Source organism: Jaculus jaculus, chromosome 13, assembly GCF_020740685.1.
Source record: "Jaculus jaculus isolate mJacJac1 chromosome 13, mJacJac1.mat.Y.cur, whole genome shotgun sequence".
Taxonomy (NCBI): domain Eukaryota; kingdom Metazoa; phylum Chordata; class Mammalia; order Rodentia; family Dipodidae; genus Jaculus; species Jaculus jaculus.
In genome coordinates this window covers 40,002,465-40,014,355 of record NC_059114.1, presented here as the reverse complement: position 1 = coordinate 40,014,355, position 11,891 = coordinate 40,002,465, and the positions used below count along the sequence as shown (strand labels likewise).

The 11,891-nt window shown below is 36.9% G+C and overlaps 1 pseudogene; it reads left to right on the top strand.

Annotated features, from left to right (window-relative positions):
* The first annotated feature begins 1,521 nt into the window (after window positions 1–1,521).
* Window positions 1,522–2,387, top strand: LOC101608530 (annotated as a pseudogene).
* Window positions 2,388–11,891: the final 9,504 nt, after the last annotated feature.

Here is an 11,891-nt window from a genome sequence, read left to right as displayed (position 1 = left end):
ACTGAATAGATGCTACATTGGGGATGTGTGTGTGTGTATATATATATATATATATATATATATATATATATATATATACACACACACATATATGTACCTATATATAGGTACATACATACATGTATTTGTTCTACCTGTTATAAAAATTAAAAATCATATTTTGGTATAATTAATTGATTAGAAAATGTTATCAATTGTTGTAGCATCTCTTGCAGAAAGATTGTAAGAGCCACAGGGTGGGAAGATGTATCCAGAGGCATTACTTTGCCCCCAAAGACTGATTGCTGCTTGCATAACCCCATAGAGAATACCAGTAATGCCAGGAAGGAGAGCCCTCAGTGGAATGGGGGCAGGAAAGAGGGGATATAAGAGGTTAACATGAGGGGAATGAAACAAACATGCAATATGTTCATACAGTAAAGTTCATAGTTACCAATTTTTTAAAAAATATTTAAATAAAAGAATCTATGCTTTTACAAAGGAAAACACTGGGGTTGTAACTCACTAGTAGAGCTTTTGCTTACCATGTACCAGACTCTGGGTTTAATCCCAAAACACAAAAATAATTAGAAAGAAAGATACAGTCAGACCTCAAATGCCTGCCTAGTGGAAAAGCATTAGATGAATAATAGGTTTAGGTTTGGAATGCTAGGAGGCAGGGAGACTTTCTGTTCTTCCTGTCTTCTTGGTACAGCTTAGACCTGGCCACTCCTGGGTGGTTTTCTCAGTGGGGGCAGGACCAGGCTCTACCAAGCAACCTCAACCCCCTTTTGCCACAGTCTAATAAAAGTATGATTCATATTTCACATTTAACATTACAGCTTCATTTTAACCATATATATAGATATAGACATAGGTGATATAAATATAGATACAGGTATATATCTGCTCAACACCATCTGAAATTCTGAGACCAACAAATAGGATGTGAGGGGGGTTCCCCACTCCAATTCTGTCACTATCATTGCTGAACTCACCATTCTGAGGTGGGCAGTGACCTGGGCCCTCTCTCCCTGAATCCATCACAGCCCTTCCACCTCACTCCCACAGGAGCTCGCTCATAGATCCAGGGCCTTACATCAGAATTCCCTCCCCTGCCTCCTTCCACTGGTCATAGTAGCCCATTATCTTCCAGAACACAGGCATCACATCCTTCTGGGAGGTGCTCCCAGCCTCTGAACTGAGTCAGGCTAGCATGTCTTCTGCCTTCGCAGGAGTCCCAGCTCTTCTCCATGCATTTCTCGTCCTTCCCACCGGACTTTGGGTCTGAAATCTAGGTCTCCTTGTACTCAGAAGCCAGCACAGGGTGGGTCTGGGCTAGAAAAGAGAAAGGAACGAATGCAACTTGACGGTACCTCTTCGGTGTCAAACAGTTTTGAGAACCTGGGGAAATAGCAGTAACAACAAAGATCCTGACGCTGAAAGAGCCAGCATTTTACTGAGGAGCTTAACGTTTCAAAGGAGAGAGTCGCGTTGCGCTGGGCTCCATCCCAGTGTACCCGGAGATGTGCTGCGTTGGAGATGTTTACACCCAAGGATAACGAAACAAGACAACTTCAGGATGTTGTCACAAACGTGGAGAAGCACTTTGGAGAGCTGTGCCAACTCTTTGCCGCCTATGTACGGAAAACTGCCAGACTGAGAGACAAAGGAGACCTTTTGGCCAGTGAGGTCAGCGTGTTCGCAGACACAGAGGCCCCTAGTGTGAAGCAGGGGCTGAAACACTTTGCTGAGGAATGGGCCAAACTTCAGGATTATCGCCAAGCAGAAGTTGAAAGGCTTGAAGCCAAAGTAGTTGAACCGTTGAAAGCTTATGGAAGCCTGATTAAAATGAAAAAAGAAAACCTCAACAGATTGTCAGCAGCGAGGAATCAAGAAGCCAAGGACCTCACTAGGTTAGAAAGAATACGTCAACGAAACCCCTCTGATGACCACGAAATTTCATATGCAGAAACTGAGTTAGAGAGAGCTACAATAGACGCGGCTCGAACGACTCACCTCCTAGTAGAAACTATTGATAATTTTGAAAGGCAGAAAATAAAGGATATAAAGAATATATTTTCAGAATTTATCACAATTGAACTGTTATTTTATGGCAAAGCTTTAGAGATTGCAACTGCTGCCCACCATAATATAGAAAAGATTGAAGAGGATGAAGATTTAGGCGTTTTCCAAAGTTCTCCAAATCCACCAAATTCCTCATTTCCTTTATCTATTGAAAGTACAAAATCAAAGTCAGCAGATCCTATCTATCAGGAACAGGATAGAACTCCACCTGCTGAACAAGAAAAGATCAACAAGCAGGAGATGAGGATGATAAAGAGATGTTAGGGAAGATGAAAATTGATTTTAAGAAGACTTCACATTTTCATTTTTTTCTTAAATGACTTGAAATCCAATATTACTAAACTATAAAATTTTATACTCACATGATAGCCTTAACTGCAATTATGTAATCCTACTAAGAAATGAAAAATTAAAGGAAATTATGCTGACAAAAATATGCTGTTACATATGATTAAAAAATGAAAAAAAAATTCTCCATTTGCCAACATTCCAAATTAAAACATAATCTTAAATTTTGCTAAATTGAATTTCAAACAAGAAATGTGTATGTTTTGATTATGACCTTTAGGAAATCATCACAATCCTCTTCAAATTAATAAAAGGCACAATTATGGAGTTAACTTCAAAAATTCAATAAAGCAAAGACTGATGTAATAAAACATCCAGAACTAATGCATACAGACCTGAAGAAAGAATGGTATCATGGAATTTACGAGTCCGTGTTGGAGTCATACCCAAGGAACTCTTGTTAAGTAACTTGTTTTTCAATGTTTTCTTTAAACCAACTGATAATTTTAACATATTTACTGTCAAGGGACATTCAGAAAAAAACAAATGAGTTCATGCATGTAGCAACTACAAAAATTTTTACTACAGGATTATAGGCAGTTTGTTTTTACTATCCACATGCAGTGAGTTAAGACAGACAAGTACAAGCTTACTTGTAAAACTATCTTATAATTTTTATCAGAAGAGGTCCAAAACAAATAGTCTGGATAGTCCCACTGAATTTGTGGAAGAACTGATTTTGATCATGGAGACAACCAATTTATACACCTGAATGCAAGCAAATAGAGTGAGAGACTGACAGCAAGATAGGAGAGACGGATGCCAAAAGTTTAATGATGAAAAACAAAGTTATGTCAGCTTTTATCTTTAAGACTGGACAAACCGTATGACACCAGATAGACTATTACTCAAAACTGACTTCTAAATAACTAGTGCTTTAAATTTTATTTCTGAAATTGAAGTTCTTAGAGGAAGATGTTTCCATTCAATATTTCTAAATGAAAAGGGGATTACTCAGAGTTATATGTCATGTGTTTTAAATTGTGATGAAAATGTGTGTATGCATATATATAGGGCATAGAATAAAAAAGTGTTGATATCTTAAAGAATAATGTCCTTCAAATCATAAATTAATAATCTTGTTTACAGGCTTTTAATATTTATTTTTATTAGCATGCCAAGACAGATTTTATTATGGTACTTTCAAACAATATCTTTTCTCTCTTCCTCCTGCCTCCTACTTTTCTCCCTTCCCACATGTGCCTCCCAGCCAACTTAGCCTCCTTTTTGCTTCCATACTACAAGTTTCCTTTGGCTCTCTCCCCCTTCTCATCACCTTTTTCTCCTCTTGGAGACCCTGTCATGAATCATAGCTCATACCCAGTCTCGGATCCACCCCCAAGCACAGCTTAGGGCTGGACAGTAGGATCCACCCACAGTGACATCTCTTCTATCCAGGAAGCTGGAAATCCAAGAAGTATTAATAAAAGTGAATCTACTAGGAGGCATCCATACAAAATCTTAGATGTGGGTCATATGATTTGATGGTTAGGTTTTAGAGAAATCTTTATTGCACCAATTTTATACTCCTACCAACAGTGAATTATCATTTTGCCTTTCCTACAACCTCACTAACATTTGTTGTCATTAGTTTTCTTGATGACAGCCATTCTGAATGGGGCCAATTGATATCTTTATGTGGTTTTAAGGTGTATTTTATTCCATTTCTCTCATCATTTGTGTTTCCTCTTTTGAGAACTGCCCATTTCATTAACCTATCTATTGATTGACAGCTTCGTTTTCTCAGTGTATAACTTTTGCATTTCTTTATATATTTTAGATATCAATCTTCTGTCAGAGGATTAGCCATCAAAATTTTCTTCCATTTTGTAAATTTTAAACATATATGTACATGCATATATATTTAAAATTTTTATTTATTATTTTTATTTATTTATTTGAGAGAGAGAAAAAGTAGTGAGGGAGAGAAAGACTGGGTGTTCCAGGGCCTCCTGCCATTGCAAAAAACTCCAGATGCATGTACTACCTTGTGCATCTGGCTTAGGTGGGTCCTGGGGAATTGAACCTGGGTACTTTGGCTTTGCAGGCAAGCAGCTTAACCACTAAGTATCTCTTTAGCCCTTCTTCCATTCTTTAGGCTTACTATTTGCTTTGCTGGTAGTTTCCTTTGCTGTGCAGAAACTTTTATTTTCATGTATTTGCTTATTCTTCAAAGTATTTCCTGTGCTTTTGGATTCCTCTTGAGAAATTTATTGCCTATACCTCCATTGCATCTTCATGTTTTCCTCTAGTGTTACCACCAGTTCAGGCTTTATATAAACTACTTCATGATCCACTTTGAATTGATCTTTTTGTAGGAGAAGAGATGTGTGTCAAATTCCACTCTTCACAAAATGTTCTTTGCAAAGATCTTTCATATCATTGGTGAGGCTTATTCCTACTTTCCCTTGTTTGGTTTCATTCTTTTATTTATTGAGAACTTTCCTGTTCCTGAATGGGCCTCTTTTTTGTTAGATTCAGAAAACTTTCTTCTATAATTTTACTGAAGATATTCTCTATGCTTATAGATCTTTCCCTTATATGCCTATGAGCTGAATATTTGGTCTTATTAAGAAGTCTATACCAGACTTCCAGGCAAGAAGGTGGCATAATAGCCATGCCAAAGCAACTTAGGGAGAGAAATAAGCAGAAAAACAACAACAACAACAACAAAAAAAAAAAACCAGTTTCCAACAAGCAGGAAAACAGCCAGAATCCCATGGTGTCACCAGCAGCTCCAGTCCATGGGCCCACCTGGCCAGGTACAGAGCTGCAGAAGAAGTATCCAAGTAAAGGGATTTTTCACTCATACCAGCCTACTTGCAAAGTCAAGAAACCTGGAGAAGAAGGTAGCAGGTAGTAGCTGAGCAGCTGCTGAAAGAGAAGAGAGTGGGAACCAGCTTAGTAGCTAGCTCGGGTATAATTCCAGGCACCCTGCATAGCCTCCCTTCCCCCAACTGCCATTGCCACGAACCACCTGAGAACTCATTCCACCCCAAACCACACAACATCTAGCACATCCAATCAGAACACCAGAACCAGACCCAAGTAGCCTAACTCAGTCCACAGGACAACAGAGAGGGACAGAGGTGAATACTCAGCATAGGTGAGATCGGAAGCCATTCCAAAAGGTGACAGGGCCTACTTACACAAAGTCAGGTAAATAAGCCACACAAAGCCAAATTCTATATTTTATTGATGCAGTACAACAAACTCTATAAAATTGCTATCTACTTAGAAAATATTTCCATTAATTTGATTGAACTATACATTTTAAAATAATATTTAAATCCTGCTTTGTATCAAAAATACTTGTCAATAAACTCAGTTTTATTAATATTTTTCATTATTTTATTAATTTTTTGATTTATTTATTTTAGAGAGGGAGAGAGAAAGTTAGAGAATGGCATGACAGGACCACGAGCCACTGTGAATGAACTCTAAACATATGTGTCACTTTGTGCATCTGTCTTAACGTGAGTACTGGGAAATTGAACCTTGGTCTTTAGGCTTTGCAGGGAAGTGCTTTAGCTGCTAAGCCATCTCTCCAGCCCCAATTCACAGTTTTTAAATGTTTAGTGTTGCAGTCAGGTTTGCATTATTAGCAGAAAACACTTGACCAAGAACATCTTATTAAAAAAGAAGAATAAAAGGATTTATTTTGGCTTAGACTTGAGGGGAAGCTCTATGATGGCAGGAAAAAACAATGGCATGAGTAGAAGGTGGATACAACAACCTCCTGGCCAACATCACATGGACAACAGTAACAGGACAGTGTGACAAACACTGACAAGAGGAAGTTGGCTACAACACCCATATACCTACCCCCAACAACTCTACTTCTAGGAGGCTTCAATTCCCAAGTTGTCACAAGATGAGGACCTAGAATTCAGATCCCCTAAGTTTATGGGGGGCACTTGAATCATATCACCCCATTCCACACTAGCCCCCATAAACTGGTAACCACACATGATGTAAAATACAATGCAGTCAATCCAACTTTAGAGACATTTATCATACCAATAACTGGGGGCTAACTCCACAATGCAAGACCCATTTTCATCAACAAGGAGGGTCCAGTGGGAGGGGGTAGATCACAGATGAGCCTAAACAATGGTACCAAACTGCCTGTATTTACTGAAAAGAAAACTAATAAATTAAATTTAAAAAAAAATAAAAAAATAAAAATAAAAAAAAGTCCCCATAGTTATTTTTTGTTTGTTTTACCAATCCCAATGATGTTAAAACATCCCCATAGTCCAAAGTCTTTTAACTCAGCTGTAATACCAAAATAATAAATAAATAAATAAATAAATAAAACTTTATAATGGCACATAATAAACATTTACACTGCAAAAGATGACATTTGGCAGAGCAAAGCAATCTTCAATCAATGCAAGATTAAATCAGGGCAAACATCAAACTCTGTAGCACCAAGTCTGATAATTCTAACCAATGACAAGTCCTGAGTTCCAATTCCACCCCTCTAGCTAGGCTTCTCACAGTTCCAGAAAACTTCATCTGGTGTCAGCAGCTTTCCTTGGCAGCCATCCAATAGTCCTGGCATTTCCACTGGCTCTCCACTGCAATTCACAGTTTCTCCTCATGGCTCTAGTAGGCTCCATACAGGTAATTCAACAAGCCTGTTTTAAACTTCCCATGGCCATTTTCAAAATACAAAATCAATTGCAAATTCAATGACCCTGTCTTTCCTGCATTTGTTATATTCCATACTACCAGGTGGATTACCAGTTTGTTAATCCAGGGAGTAATAAAGCAGACTTTGAAGAACAGGTCATTCCTTCCAGATTCAGGCCCCTTCATAATACCCTGTATTCTTCCCATTGTCCCAATTCAGGTCAGGTGGCCCAATCTCAATGGTTGTAATCTCTCAAACAATTGCAGCTGAGTGGGCAGCAGTTTCAGACCAAATGTTTCATTTTTTTCCCGTGCCATATTTCACACCAGTCCATTTCTATGCAATGCAACACTGCACAAGTACTCAGGATATGGGTTTAACAGAAAGCTTCTCACACAAACTGCTCCTAGCCCACTCCAAGCAAAGCTCTTTCATATCCTCATAGCCAAACCTCACAGTTCTTACTGTATTCAGATCTTTCAACATTGACTAGAACAGCCCATCAAGTTGTACTTACAGCAATACAAGGTGTCTCTTTGGCCAAGATTTCAAATTCATCTACTTTCCTCCTACAAAGCATTTCCAAAAGGCCAATGTCACAGAATCCAATTTCTAGCAGCAATCCTACTATCCTGGTTCTAATTTTACTGTTGCAGTCAGGTACACAGTACTGGAAGAAAACATCTGACCAAGAGCAGCTCGTGGGAGAAAAGGGTTGATTTTTGTCTTTCAGTCGAAAGGGAAGCTCCCTGATGGTGGGGAAAATGATGGCATGAGCAGAGTGTGGACATAACCTCCTGGCCAACAACAGATGGACAACAACAACAGGAGAGTGTTCCAAACACTGCAAGAGGAAGCTGGCTATAACACCCATGTGCCCACCCCCAACAAAACACTGGCCCCAAGAGGCTTCAATTCCCCAATTACCACCAAGTGAGAACCAAGAATTCAGAACATCTAAGCTTATGGGGGACACCATGATCAAACCACCACATTGAGTTTATAGATACAGATACTTCTGTTACATCTTTTGTCTTCTGTTGCTTGTATCATGTTCAGCAGAATAGTTACAAATAATTAGTAATATTTGTAATGTGTTTTCATTTTGGAATCTTTTGCACTAGTCTAATGAAATAAGGTTTTAGCTTATTGCATCTCTATATATTTTTTCTTGCTTATATTCTTTTTCAAAGTGAGAATATATTGCAGTGATGACCTGCAAATAAAATAAAATAAATTTGCCCAAAGGTTTCTTTGAATAAAGTTTTACTCATTGCTTATTGCTCACCTAGAACTGGTGTGTTTTCATCAAAAACCTTATAAGTGATGAAAAGGTTATCATCAAATAGAGCTTCTTTAAAATTAAGAATGAAGAAAGAGGGAAGGGGATAATACAGACTGATGAAAGGAGTGCATATGATCAAAGTATCCTTATAAGTGTTTGGAAATTTCAGAAGTAAACACCTTGCTTTGTGCAATTATGTGTGCTAATTTTAACTGAAACAAATCAATAATATCCAGGACAGCTAAGTAAAGAAGAAGCATCTATTTTGTTAGCAGTGATTTTATGTAAAAATAAGTACTACAGAATCCTGAGTGTGGTTTTCATTTTGTGAAGTACATCATTCGGTTTTGTCTGTATGATTTTCCCAATCAAGCTGTAAGGGTTATAGTAGGCCAGTCTGTTGGGAGTAACTACCATCTGATCTCTTAGGAAAGCTTCAATACCAAGGACAACTATTTTTTTTAACAGGAATGCTGATTCATGTTGGAAATCTTTGTTATTTTCCTTTTAATTACAGCAGTATCACTCAATAAAGCTTATTTTCCTTAATTTTTCAAATATCTGGTCAGTACCTAGAATGTGTCTGTCAGTCTTCCATTTGCTGAAGCACTTGAAACAAAGCACTTTCCTCTGGAGAAGTCTGCACATTAGTGACAGAGAAGCAAAAGAAAGGAGTTATAAAAGAAAAGCAGTGAGAATAATATAGCTATGTATTAAATGAATGTGAATGTAGGAAAATGCCCTACATTGGGCATGTAAAGGAAGGATTCACACACTATGTGGAATTTAAGACAAGATGGCTAAGTAAACATAATGGCTTAGAAGCTTAACACAGGCCAAAGTGTTTTTCTTGTTTTGTTTTATGGTGTGGGATTAACCTATGGCCTTAATATACGTTGGGCAATTCCTTCACCCTTGAGTTATATCCTCAGCTGTATTTTATTTTGACTTTCTTATTTTAAGACAAGTTTACCCTAAGTTGCAAGCCTTCAACAAGAGATCCTACAGTGTAGCATAATTACAAGCCTGAACTAGCAAGCTCGTCTCTTTGACGCTCAGTAAAATAATCTAGTCGTATTAGAATGGACATAAAGGCAGTAACATTGGAAAACTGGACAGTGGTCAGATCATGGAGAACTTGAACAGCTTTCGTAGGAACAAGCATGTAATTCAATGAGCAATAGCAAGCAGATGAAGTTTGAGGGATATATGAGCTTTGTGTGAATCAATTAAATTTAAATAAATTTATTTCAGAGAAGTGACAATTCTGCTACTGACAATAAGTGAATCCTAGCTCAAATGGAGTAATATGTGAGCCTTACGTCCTGGTTCTCCCTGGGCCCATGTGCTTTAGCCAGCATTGGACTGATGTCTCACCTAGAAGCAAGCATGGCTGTCATTATAGGTACATCATATTCACATGTGTGTCTTATTTTGACTTTCCATGAGCACATTCTTCTTATATTGTCATAAAATGTATTTCAATTAGAAATTTTCTGAGTTCTGACTCGTACCTAATGCCTGCATTTTCTATCAGATAGTCATAGCAGAGTAATGTTTGATAATGCTTGAAGATAAATTGAGAAATGAACAGGCAGCTAATTTTCATCTTGTTATGCCCAGAATTTTGCTTTAAAGATAACTATTGCTAACACCTGAGGGAGATGTGCCAATCAGAAACATCACTGACAAATTAAGATGACAATTTTACACATGCCAAAAGAAAACAGTAGGTAAATTTGAGAATGCCATATATATATATATATTCTTAAACTACATATGCATATAAATTTATTGATATGTATATAGCTTCATTGACACCTATGAATTTACAGTACCAATTTCAAGTTAAGACTGGAGTCATTTACCAAAGGTTCTATGCCACTGTGAGTTCCTGTAAACCCAAAGTGTCTATGGAGTAGATATACTTGAACTTGAGGCTCTGTTAGTTCGCTGCTAAAGAGAAAATCAAAACATATTTTACAAAGAGTACAAGCTTTGACATATTTAGAGTTTTATTCTGTGTGTATTATATTTTTAATTTTTGTTACCGGACTTTGGACTTTCTTATCACATTTGTAAGTATGTTATGTTTTGAAATATATAGCTGAATATTATAAGCATAAACACATTTTTGTGCTACAATAATGCTTTTTCATTGAGTTCCATACCAACTCATATAAAATAAGATGTACCCTTTTACAAATTATTTTCCAAGAAAACAATATATAAGTGTTTTGATACATAGGAAGATAGACCCAAAAAATAAAATCTTACATACTTATGTAAATGTATCATATCACTTTGTTTAATTGAAATAGGTAATTCATAGTATATTTCACATAATATACTGCAACTTTTCTTTTTTCTTTTTTAAATATTTAATTTATTCATTCATTTATTTGAGAGAGAACGAGAGAGAGACACAGATAAGAGAGAATGGGTGCACCAGGGTCTGTAGCCACTGCAAATGAACTCCAGACACATGCACCCCCTTGTGCATCTGGCTTATGTGGGCTCTGGGGAATCAAATGGGGGCCCTTAGGCTTTGCAGGCAAATGCCTTAATCACTAAGCCATTTCACCAGCCCTTTTCTTTCTTTATAAAAAACATTTTTATTTATTGATTTATTCATTTATTTGAGAGAGAGATAGAGGAAGATATATAAAAAGAAAGAATGGGTGCACCAGGGCCTTTAGCCACTTCAAACGAACTCCAGACACATGAACTTTTCTTTTTTCATATGACCATATTTTCACCAGTGTTACATGGCAACAATAAAACTAACAAGCAATTTCACTCTGTTTCTATACAAACATCCTATATACTTTTAAATAACTGAGTGTTATGTGAAGTTATTTCATTTTATTGTTCATCTAAATTGCTTTAATATTTTATTTAATTGTTTTAAAAGCTATATCCTACCTCCTTCATCTCCATTGCAGTGAAAGCCCTCTTCAGTAGGGTTATTGGTATTCACTGCAGGGTCATGAAAATTATATTAAACATGTTTACCAGAACCTTGGTAACTTTTTCAACTTGAAAATACCTTGTGGAATATGAAAAGAGATATAGTGTAGGAAGTGATGTCAGCAAGATGTCAAAATGGGAATGTCCACCCTTAAACCTCTCACAGAAATATCAATATGAATAACCACATATGTACCAAAATATGTAAACTGGGAAAGTTCAGTCAGATGGAAAAGCATATGTGTGAGTCAAGGCAGAAAGGATCAGAAAGGTCTTGAAAATCTGAGAAAATGTATGTGAATTAATTTGGTGGATTGAAGTTTTAAAGCCATGCTAATCTTAGAGTTGGAGACAAGGAGAGGAGAAGTAATATTAGGCAAGGGGGAAAAGAGGAAGAGAAGAGAGAGATGATTAACTTGAAAATATCTGTAGAAACAGCATTTATAGCATAGACATGGGCAAAATGCTATAAATCATAGCATTTACTTTCCTCCAGACACACATTTACTAATGGTTCTCTCATAATGCTACATCGAATTTTTAGCAATAAATTTAAAAATCTAGAAAAAATAATTTCTTAGC